This window comes from Zalophus californianus, chromosome 17 (genome assembly GCF_009762305.2).
Source record: "Zalophus californianus isolate mZalCal1 chromosome 17, mZalCal1.pri.v2, whole genome shotgun sequence".
In the NCBI taxonomy this organism is placed as follows: Eukaryota; Metazoa; Chordata; class Mammalia; order Carnivora; family Otariidae; genus Zalophus; species Zalophus californianus.
In genome coordinates this window covers 59867758-59878024 of record NC_045611.1, presented here as the reverse complement: position 1 = coordinate 59878024, position 10267 = coordinate 59867758, and positions in this window count along the sequence as shown.

Below are 10267 nucleotides of genomic sequence, written 5' to 3'. Positions count from 1 at the left end.
GAAAATGTGGAGTAGGAGGCTACAGAGAGGTCTAGGATGATCTCAGAACATCCCGCCTGTGGAAATGAAGGTGCTGGCCACGTGAGAGCTGCTTAGGCTGGATGGCATAGCCTCAAAATCCTGAGAATGGCTCCCCTTGAGAGTCATTGAATAAAGGCTGTGAGATAATAAAGTTGTGATTTTTTTAAGCTGCTAAGTTTGTGGTAATTTGTTAAGGCAGCAATAGAAAACTAACACAAGCGGGATGCCTGGGTGGCTCGGTTGAGCATCTGCCTTCGGCTTGGGTCATGATCTCAGGGTCCTGGGGTCAAGCCCCACATTGGGCTACCTGCTCAGCGGTAGCGGGCTACCTGCTTCTTCCTCTCCCTCTGCCCCTCCCCCTGCTTGTGCTCTCTCTCTCAAATAAAATCTTTAAAGGAAAAAAAAAAAAACTAACACAAGCATTATAGAAAATTATCACCTGCCCTTTTTCTCTCTTCTTGTGCTCTTTTTGCTTGTTCCTTCCTCAGACTCCAGCAGGGCCACTGCCAATCTACACTTTCCTTCTAGACTAGTTAGGAAAAGGAGCTCCTTGGGGCAGTGTAGAAGGAAAACTCTTCATTTGCTTTGGAGATACTACACCTGGGTACAGTAGGGCTAACAGCTGAAATTGTGAGATCAGTGGACTGTGAGGAGTCTGATGCATCACCCCTTAAAAGCCCTACCCGACTCATGGCCAATACGACTAGTTTTTTGTTTTGTTTTTACAGATTTTATTTGAGAGAGAGAGCACAAGCAGGGGGGAGAGGGAGAAGCAGGCTCCCAGCTGAGCAGGGAGCCCGGTGGGGCTCAATCCCAGGACCCTGGGATCATGACCTGAGCCGAAGGCAGATGCTTAACCAACAGGGCCACCCAAGCCCCCGCTATATGACTAGTTTTAGCCATATGTGCAGACCCAAGACCTTCATCCTCCCACAGGCTGGGTTGCAATTCTTTAATACAACAATCAGGAATTCCTGTTGGAAGGCTAAATAATGGCTTTCAGATCTTGCAATGTGGAGATGATCCTGGGTTATCTCGTGGGGGCAGTGTCATCACAGAGGTACATACGGGGTCAGAGTCAGAGGAGAGGTGTTGGAACCAGAAGTTAGATCAATGCATTTCCAGATGGGAGAGGTGTTATGAGGCAAGGAATGTGGGTAGCTTCTAGAAGGTGGTAAAGGCAGGGAAATTAATTCTCCATGTACATCCTCCAGAAGGAACCAGCCCGGCTGACACCTTGTTATCCTGGTGAAGGTAATTTTGGACTTCAGGCTTCCAGAACTGTAAGAGAATAAATGTGTGTATTTTTAAGGTACCAAGCTTGTGGTAACTTGTTATAGCAGCCGTAGGAAACTAATACACTTCCCTTTCTAGTTCTTGTAGACCTTTAACCTTCCCTGTGCCTGTTTGGTGAGGTACTCAGTGTCTGTTGCCTTTCCAGCAAGTTAATAAACACGGATTAAAAAAACAAAAAAACTCTGGTGATGTCTGTCTACTTTGAGAGTAGGCATGGCTGCGCAGCCAGGTGCCCCTTGGGCATCCACACAGCCCTGTGAGAGCTAGTCTGGAAAATTAAGTCCAATGAAGGAACAGCAATTCTTTAGTGAAAGGAAATTTAAGAAAAGTTAAGGAAAAGATGCCACTTACCTCTTTTTACACCTCCTGTCCACTAGTTTGGCTGAGGGGAAAGGCAACTTTCAGCATCCTAAAAAGTCCATAGCCTAAGAATGTGTGTGGGAGGTCCAGATGTGCTAATTCAATATGGAGACATGGGATGTTCATGATGGTTGCCACCACATTTCTAGTTTCCATTAATCCACACCCGTCTTTGTATTCGTTAATGTGTAATATTTCAAAGAAAAGGGGGGGGGCGTGCCTGGGTGGCTCAGTCGTTAAGCAGCTGCCTTCAACTCAGGTCATGATCCCAGGGTCCTGGGATCGAGCCCTGCATCGGGCTCCCTGCTCAGCGGGAAGCCTGCTTCTCCCTCTCCCACTCCCCCTGCTTGTGTTCCCTCTCTCGCTGTGTCTCTGTCAAATAAATAAATGAAATCTTTAAAAAAAGGGGGGGGCTTGGACTTTACTATAGAGTCAGATAAAGAAGGGAGTCATCCATGAGTCTTATGGGAGACATGAGAAAGGATGGAGTAATTGAGGAAGTGTGGAGCCCCTGTCTATCTGGGTCTTACCTTGGAATATGTGAGAGCAGGTGGCCTTTTGCATTTCTTGGAACACAGGGGTGTGAGGGAATTTCTCCAGGAGCCCACGTCTGAAATATAGTTCAGTATTGTCTGTATATGTCTTAGTCTATTCAGGCTGCCATAACAAACTAAAATAGACTGAGTGGCTTAAAGAACAAACTTATTTCTCATAGTTTTGGAGATTGGGAAGTGCGAAATTAAGGCACTGGAAGATTTGGTGTCTGGTGAGAGTGCCTGCCTCCTTGTTCACAGATTAGTTGTCTTCTCACTGTGTCCTCATGGTGGAGAAGGTGAGAGAGTTTGCAGGGGTGTCTTAAAAGGGGATTAATCCTATTTGTGTGGGCTCCACCCTCAGATCTAATCACCTCCCAAAGGCCCCACCTCCAAATACCAGCCCACTGTGGGTTAGGAGTTCAACATGAGTTCGGGCAAGGCCCAAACATTCAGTCTCTAACAGGTTTTCATTTCTCTTCGGTAAATACCTAGGCGTCCAATTGCTGGGTCATATGGTGTCTATTTTGAACTTTGTACGAAACTGCAAAGTTCCTTTCCAAAGTGGTGGTGCATTTTGCTTTCCCACAGTAACAGTCAAGACTTTCTATTGACCTGTCTCCTTGCCAACACTTGAAATGTCAATTTTATTTTTATTTTTGTCATTCTGAATTGTAACCTTAAAGCAGTACTTTTGGGCCCCCTGTGTGGTGCAGTTGGTTGGGCATCTGACCCTTGGTTTCTGGTCAGGTTGTGATCTTGGGGTCATGGGATCAAGCCCCATGTTGGGCTCCAAGCACAGCAGGGAGTCTGCTCGGGTTTCTCCCTCTCCCTCTGCCCCTTCCTGTGCTCGCTTGTGTGCGTGCATGCCTGCTCTGTCTCAAATAAATCTTTTTTAAAAACAGTACTTTTTTTAAAAAAAGATTTTATTTTTTATTTGACAGAGAGACACAGTGAGAGAGGGAACACAAGCAGGGGGAGTGGGAGAGCGAGAAGCAGGCTCCCCGCTGATCAGGGAGCCTGATGCAGGTCTCGGTCCCAGGACCCTGGGATCATGACCTGAGCCGAAGGCAGACACTTAATGACTGAGCCACCCAGGTGCCCCAAAAAAGAGCAGTACTTCTGATGGGTTTGTTGTATCAATCAGCTTGAGGTAAGTTATGCTACATTAACAAATGGCAGCAAAAATCTTATGGGATTATAATGCCAGTGCTCTACTCCATGTTGCCTTCACTTGGATGGGGAGCAGCCTCTCTTCCGGCTGCATTGCTGATCTCATGGTAGAGGGAAAGGAGGACAGGCGGACTCATGTAGGGGCTCTGAAAGCTGCTTATTAATGGCACCTGCACTTCCACTCCCTTTCCTTGTCAAAGCAAGTCCATAACCAAGCCTGAAGTCACTGGGGCAGGGATGTATAATCCTTACTGGGGGAGAGGCAGCAAGTATCTTTAACCATAATATAGGTTATCTCAGTTACATTACACCAGCATGTCTTTGGCCTGGCAATGTGTGGGGTTTTTGTTGTTGTTTTAAGTAGGCTCTATGCTGGGGCTTGAATTCACAACCCTGAAATCAAGACCTGAGCTGAGGGGCACCCGGGTGCCTCAGTTGGTTGGGTGTCCGACTCTTGATTTCAGTTCAGGTCGTGATCTCGGGGTCCTGAGACTGAGCCTTGAATCGGGCTCAGCTCAGCTTGGAGTCTGCTTGTCCTCCCTCTGCTCTCCCCGCTGTGATTGCTCACTTTCTCCCCCAAATAAATAAAATCTTAAATAAAAAACAGACAAGGTGAGATCAAGAGTCATACACTTACGCAGCTGAGCCACCCATGTGCCCCATGGCCTGGCAATGTTTTAATTGATGCTACTGTCACCTCCCTGGCCCCTTCTCATATTCCCCTTAGTTACTCTGGTCCAGTTTCAGTGGCCTCCTTGGTATTCCTCAAATGCCAGGCATGTTATTTCAGGGCCTCTGCAATCGTTGACTTTGTGGGGATCCTCTTCCCCCAATACCTTTGGGATCACTTTGTCACCTGCAGTTCATTACTCAGATACCACCTTTTCAGTGAGTCCTTTCCTGACCTTTCTGTTTAAGAGAGACTGCCCCTGCCCAACCCACACTCACTCCCCCACCCTCTTTCCCTGCTTTACGTATCTCCAAAGCATTGACTGCCAACTGATTGATACGTGATGCGTTGCACTTACTTGTCTCTCTTGCTGTAGTGTAAACATCTTGTTTTGGTTTCTGTTGTATCCCTGGCCTTTAGAATACTGCAACAGATGCCCAATGTTTGTTGAACTGAGTTAGATGGAGGTGAGCCAGCACTCGTGAACAGTGGGCAGCCATATCCTGGGTGCATATCTTTGTTGTTTTCTGTTTCTGAAGTAATTCTTCCTCACTGAAAAAAAAAATGCTTGGGATATACAGAAAAATATGAAATTAAGAAATTGCATCCAGAATCGCCCTTGTTACCAGCAATCATTATTAATATCTTGGAATATGTCTTCCAATTCATTCAAATCAGCAAATACTTGGTGACTATCTTTATTCAAATACTCATATTTGGTGGGCAATCATTATTAATATCTTGGAATTCATGTTTCCAGTTCATTCAAATCAAAACATTTGGTGAGTTTCTCAGATGTTGGCACACTGATCCCCTGTGGAAGACATGTCCATCCTCACGGAGCTGTCCAGCTAGAGAGCAAGATGGGCAGTTATTTATCAAACAATCATGAAAACATCAGTGAGCTGTAAGAGGAGGAGAGGTTAACCAAGGGAGGGAAGACCACCTCACACAGAGAGCAACATGTACTGATGCAGCAGGGAATGTAGGGGCATCAGAGGAAGAGATGAGGGGAGCGGGCCGGATGAGGTAGGCAAGAGCCTTGTAGACCTGATTATGTTGCGTCAACACTCAGAATGGTGACCGAAGAAGCAACTGATCATGGGAAAAACAGAAAGGAGGCAGCCAGATGAAGAAGAGATGGCTTAGGAGGGAGGAGGGAAGCCACGGTGTGTGGTGATATTATGGACCAAGAGAGAACAGGATTTAGGGAGGAGAGACTTCCTCTACCTGTTAAATACCAGGAAGGGGCAACAAAGCCATTGGAATCCCTTCATGGGAAACAATCGGGGAAATTGCCTCACTGGAGAAAAGGTGGGTATGGGGTATGAGGCTGCCTTTGCCAAATAAAAAAACCACATTTACAAGGGTAACACTTGAGACCCCAAAAGATAAACAGATTGAGAGTGTGTATAACCACGTCCCAGGAGAAAAAAATAGCAAAGACATAAGTAAATGGACATCTAAGCTTATAGTGACCAAAGGAATTCAACTGAATCAGTGGTCATTTCTGGTAAAATAGATTAAACAATATTCAGGTAAAAAAAAAAAAAAGCGCTTGGGTGGCTCAGTCGGTTAAGTGTCTGCCTTTGGCTCTGGTTGTGATCCCGGGGTCCTGGGTTTGAGCCCCCCTTTGGGCTCCCTTCTCATGGGGAGCTTGCTTTTCCCTCTCTCTCCTCCCAGCCCCTGGCAGCCACTAATCTACTTTCTGTCTCCACAGATTTGACTAGTCTGGACATTTCATATAAATGGAATCACAAAATATGTGGTCCTCTTTGACTGATTTCACTTAGCATTATGTTGTCAGTGTTCATCCATGTTGAGTCATGTGTCAGCACTTCATTCCTTATATGACTGAATAATAATCCATTGTGTGGATATATCACCTTTTGTTTATCCATTCATTCGTCAACAGACATGGTTGGTTTCCACTTTTTGGCTATTATGGATAATGCTACTATGATCCTTCATGTCCAAGTTTTTGTGTGGGTTTATGCTTTCAACACTCGAGTAGGTAGCTATGGATTGGAACTGCTGGGTTACATGGTAACTGTTTAAGCTTTTGGGGGATTGCCCAACTTGTTCACAACTGTACCATTTTAGATTCCCACCAACAGTGTGTAAGTGTTCTGATTTCTCCACATTCTTTTCAATGCTTTTTATTGTCTTTTAGATTATAGCTATCCTAGTGGGTATGAAGTAATATCTTCTGGTTTTGCAAACATTTTAAGTAGTTAAAATCCAGTGATCATATCTCACTGTACCGTCAGTGGTCAGCAAACTTTTTTGTAAAGAGTAAGATAATATTTTAGGCTTTGCACATCATATGGTCTCTGCTACAAGTACTAAACTCAACTGTTGTAGTGTGAAAGCAGCTACAGACAATTTGTAAGCAGTTGAGCATGGTTGCATTCCAATACAATTTTATTCATGGATTTTGAAATTTGAATTTCACATTTTTTTTAAAGATTTTATTTGAGAGAGAATGAGAGAGAGAGCGCGCATGAGGGGGGGAGGGTCAGAGGGAGAAGCAGACTCCCCGCTGAGCAGGGAGCCCGATGCAGGACTTGATCCCGGGACTCCAGGATCATGACCTGAGCCGAAGGCAGTCGCTTAACCAACTGAGCCACCCAGGCGCCCTGAATTTCATATAATTTTCATGTGCCATGAATACTATTATTTTTATTTTTTTCAACATTCAAAGATATAAAAACCATCCTTAACTAACCATACAAAAACAGGTGGATTTACTGTGGTTTGCTGACTACTATCCCCTACTATCCACAAAAATCAGTTCCTGAGGATTGTAGCTCTAAATGTGAAAGGCAAAACTTTTGATAGAGTTCAGATGAGAATACAGAACATCTTTGTGATCTTGGCATGGGCAAACGTTTCCTAACCAAACCAAGGTTAATTGATAAGCCTGTCAACGTTAAAATTAAGAACTGTGTTGGGCGCCTGGGTGGCTCAGTTGGTTAAGCGACTGCCTTCGGCTCAGGTCATGATCCTGGAGTCCCGCGATCGAGTTCCGCGTCGGGCTCCCTGCTCGGCGGGGAGTCTGCTTCTCCCTCTGACCCTCTTCCCTCTCGTACTCTCTCTCTCTCTCAAATAAATAAATAAAATCTTTAAAAAAAAATTAAGAACTGTGTCCTTTAGGAAGCAGTATTACGCAAGTGGAAAGGCAAGCGCCAGACTCGGGGAAGGTAATTGTCGCTCACAGACGCAAGAAAGGACTGATATACAAAACACGTAAAGAACTCGGCATCTCAGTAAGAAAGAAAATGCAATGGGGAAAGGGGCAAATGATTTGGACGCGAGCCCTCCTGAACGCCCCGGCCGGGTCCCCGCGCCCGGCCGCGTCCCGCCTGGCTGGAGAAGCCTCCTCTGGGAATCCGGAGGCGCTCCGGCGGCCGGAGCGGTGAGTGCCCTCCTCCGGGGTGGTATTCAGCCCAGCTCGCCCCGCGGAGGCCAGGACCTGGCGGGGGGGGGAACGGCGCGGCGGCCCAGCTCCGGGCGGGGCGCCGAGGGCGCCGGCTGGCCGTCCTGCGCGGGGCTGAGGGTGAGGCGCTGACCCCCCCGCCCCCCGTCTCCTGGCCCTGGGAGGTGCAGACCGCCGGTCTCCTTGCCCGCCCCGTCGGTGCGGACCCTTCTCTTCCTCTCTCCTCGCGCGCGGGGGCCCCTCCGTTCCTTCTGCCCTAGCGCGGGGCACCCCCCGCCACCGCCTCCCCCACGGTTCCAGCGCCTCGCAGGGGCGCGCCTCCCCACTCTCTCCCGTCTGGGTGGACGCGCCTCTCTTCTCCTCTCCCTCCTCGCAAGGTTTGGGCTGGCACAGCCTTCTCTGTTTCCCGGGTCCCGTTCCCAAGGATGCTCTCTCAAACTCTTGGCGTCTTCCAACCCCCTTCGCCTTCCAGAGACCGGTTTCCCACGCTGCGTCTTCGGGGTGCCTGTTAATGTTTTTGTCCTTCCCCATCCACTGAATTCGCTCTCCCTTTTTTTTTTTTTTCTTTGAGAGATAGTGAGCAGGAGTGGGGAGAGTAGCAGAGGGAGAGGGAGAAGCAGGCTGCCGCTGAGCAGGGAGCTCGAGGCGGGGCTCCATCCCAGGACCCCCGGGATCATGACCTGAGCCGAAGGCACACGCTTAACCGACTGAGCCACCCAGGCGCCCCAGGCCCTCCCAGTTTTCACCCCCACCCCCAATCCCCGGTAGTGGACCGGGTTGCCCCTCCCCACAGGACGCTAATGCCCTGATGCTCTCTGCCACGGGGCGACAGACACCTCAGACGTTGGAGTCCTCAGCTGAGCCTCTGGTCTCCCCCAAACGCAAGCCTTCCAATCTCTGTCAATGGCAACTACTTTTTCTGCCCACAGACCTCAAGGTCCACCTTGATCTTTCTCTTTCCCCAACCTCCACATCTTCTCTGCCCCCCAAATTCCATGTCTATAACTCTAAGGTATTTCGAGAATTCAACCCCTTCACCACTCCCTTCTCTGCGTAACAGTCACCTCCTTCCTGCTCCCATGCCTCTGCCCTCCTCACCATCTGTCCCTCATTGGGAGCTAGTGGGAGCCCAGGAGGTCGCGCGCCGGATCACGTCTCTTCTCTGCTCCAAGTCTCCCACGCCTGCCTCAGTAACAGCCAGAATCTTCAGGAGTTCCAGAACAGGGGCTGCTGGCCCAGTAACTTTGCTGCTGGTCTGCACATGGTTAGGAGCTTGCATCAGAGTCCTGCCGCCTTCCTTGAGCAGTGTGTTCCCTGAATCTGCTTTTGAACAGTGGGTAGAGATTGGGGCAGTCAGTCACACCAGTGCTAAGAAAACTGACCCACGTCTGTGTGCATCCTGAATTTGCAGAGTGAGTGTCTGATGGAGACAGACTTTGCAGTTGGTTCTTTGTGTCTTCCCCACTAGGCCAGCTCCACCAGACAGGGGTCTTCATCTGTCTCATCCGTTGCTGATTCATCCCTACCTAGAACAGGGCCTGGCACACAGTAGGCATTCAATAAATATTCGGTTAGTGAATGAAAAAGGACCACCCCAGTGTGTCCACAGGAGAGAGTGGGCCCTCCCCAAGAAACTGAAGACCACAGAAGGGGTTTGTGACACATCTAGCAGACACTTAACCTCTTTGTCTTCAGGCTGTTAGAGGTTTTGCCTTTATAATATCTGTAGCCTCGAGCAATATGGGGTGTGGTTTGTGTGTGTGTGTGTGTGTGTGTGTGTGTTTGGGATTGACGTGCTTGATATGTGAACTTATGCAGTCTGCTTCTCTCACCAGTATTTGGTTTCTACATGTACTGTTTTCACTGTTGTACAGTAGTCTACCTTGTGAAGGTGTCATGAATTTTTCCTCCTTCCCCCCACTGTTGCCATTGATGCACAGCTAGGAAGTTTGCAGTTTTTCAATGTTCCCAACAGTGCTTTAGTGGGCATCTTGAACATGTGTTCTTGCAAAAAGGGTAAGGATTTCTCGAGCCTGGGGTTTTCTTTTACTTTCTTTCTCTTTTTTTGACCCAGGCATTATAAGAAACACACTTACATTCATAACCCATATGCATATGTAACTGGAGCAAAAGTTTGGTGAAATAACACTAAGGGCAAGGTCCTCTTATGTTATTTTTGAATTTTTTTTATTTTATTTTAAAGATTTTTATTTATGTATTGAGAGAGAGAATGGTAGAGAGAGAGCATGAGAGGGAGGAAGGTCAGAGGGAGAAGCAGACTCCCTGCTGAGCAGGGAGCCCGATGCAGGACCTGATCCCGGGACTCCAGGATCATGACCTGAGCCGAAGGCAGTCGCTTAACCGACTGAGCCACCCAGGCACCCTAGTTTTGAATTTTTAATGTTGATCTACCACATGCTTTGCATTTTAAATTTTGATTTCAACCCAAAATTGTTCTTCAAAGGGCTGTACCATTTTTTCTGCTAATAAAGACATGTTAATGATAATTAACTACCCATAATATTAACTGGGAAAAACATAGAAAAGGACCCAAAATTGTATATACAGTTTGACTTCAACTATACCAAAATGATTCTCTAGGAAGAGAACAGGATATATATATATTTTTTCCTTTCTTTTATTTATTTGTTTGACAGAGAGAGAGTGAGAGAGGGAACACAAGCAGGGGGAGTGGGAGAGGGAGAAGCAGGCTCCCCGCTGAGCAGGGAGCCTGATGCGGGGCTCCATCCCAGGACCCTGGGATCATGACCTGAG